This window comes from Galeopterus variegatus, unplaced genomic scaffold, assembly GCF_000696425.1.
Source record: "Galeopterus variegatus unplaced genomic scaffold, G_variegatus-3.0.2 Scaffold676, whole genome shotgun sequence".
NCBI classification, from domain to species: Eukaryota; Metazoa; Chordata; class Mammalia; order Dermoptera; family Cynocephalidae; genus Galeopterus; species Galeopterus variegatus.
Window position 1 is genome coordinate 184,248 of NW_007726787.1, and position 1,660 is coordinate 185,907.

The following is a 1,660-nucleotide window of genomic DNA, read 5'->3' on the forward strand; positions in this document are numbered from 1 at the left end:
AACACCAAAAGCACAATCCATAAAAGACAAAAAATGTTTACAAACCACATACCTAACAAAGAACTCATAGCTAGAATATGCAAAAAACTCTCAGAATGCAACAGTAAAAATATCAAATAATCCCGTTAGAAAATGGGGGAAAAGAATATAAAGGCACAATTCCCTGAGGATTACATACAGATGGCAAATAAACACATGAAAAGATGTTCAGTATCATCAGCCATTGGGAAACACAAATTAAGAACAGTTAAAATAAAAAATAGTAACACCACCAAATGCTGGCAAGGATGTGGCGAAAGTGGATTCTGCATACATTGCTGGTGGGAATGCAAAATGACTCAGCTGCTCTGGAAAACATTTTGGCAAGTTTCTTATGAAACTAAACACAAAACTATCATATGAACTAGCAATGGCATTCCTGAGCATTCCTCAAGCCTGATCCTTTTCCAGTGTTCCCCAGCTCAGTGATCGGCCACACCCTCTATTTGATTGGGAAAACCAGAAAACTTGGAGCTATCTGTGGTTTCTCTGTCTTCCTCACCCCACATCTCTTCCATCACAAAGTCCTCCCATCTGTTTTCCTCACTTCAGCCAGAGTGATATTTTAAAAATGCAAGCATGATTGTGTCACACACACACACACACACACACACACTCCTCAGCTTAAAGCACTTCAATGGTTTTCTATTGTTTTTTGGACATAGAACAAATTCCTTAATGTGACTAACAGGCCTGACATGATATGACCATTATCTGTTCTACAAAGGCTTCTGGAGCTCTTCTCTCCACCCACCCGGGCTTCTTCCAGAGTCTGGAACATACTCCATCCTTTCTTGCCACTCATCGTTGAACATGCTCTTCACACGGCCAGAAACATTCTTGCCCCTCCCCCATTGTTTTTTGCAACTTCTCACCTTTCAAACTCCAGACCTCAGGGAAGACTCCTGTGACCACCCAGACTATGTAAAGGTTTCCTTACAGCTCATGACTACTCTCACCCGTTACTCTTTTCACAGTCATTTGTGTGATCACTTGATGATTCTCTGTCTCTGTCTCCTCTCTCTCCCTATTACTCTGTAAGATCCATAAGGGCAGAGACCATGTTTGAGGGCTTTTTCCCTTACCCATAGTATCCTTAGCTCTTAGTAAAGTGTCTGGCCACACATATGAGGTGCTTGATAAATGAGTGAGTAAGTGAGAGAGTGTGACTAAGTAGCATATCTGTTAAGCATGCAAGGCTATTAAATGCTCTACTGAAGAAAAAACATTTAAACTCAGTCACTGATCCCTGTGAATTTATTCTATTTGACTTAAGCTTTGGCCAACTTAAAAAGAACACACAGAAAACCATATGGGAAAAATAATCTGCTAAAACTAAAAACCGTAAACATGAAAATTTTTTTTCAAATTAAGTATGAAGCTTAAGTAGTAAAAAACTATGTTGTTCATTAGACATGGATAGTGATAATAAGAGAGTCACTTCTCTTCCACATTGTGAAGAAAAATACTGTAGAAAAAGCAGATGGGGGGCCGGCCCAGTGGCGCACTGGATAGTGCGCCGCTTGGGAAGCGCGGCGGCGCTCCCGCCCGAGGGTTCGGATCCCACATGCAGACCGGTTCCCGCTCACTGGCTGAGCGAGGCGCGGGAGCAACACCGAGG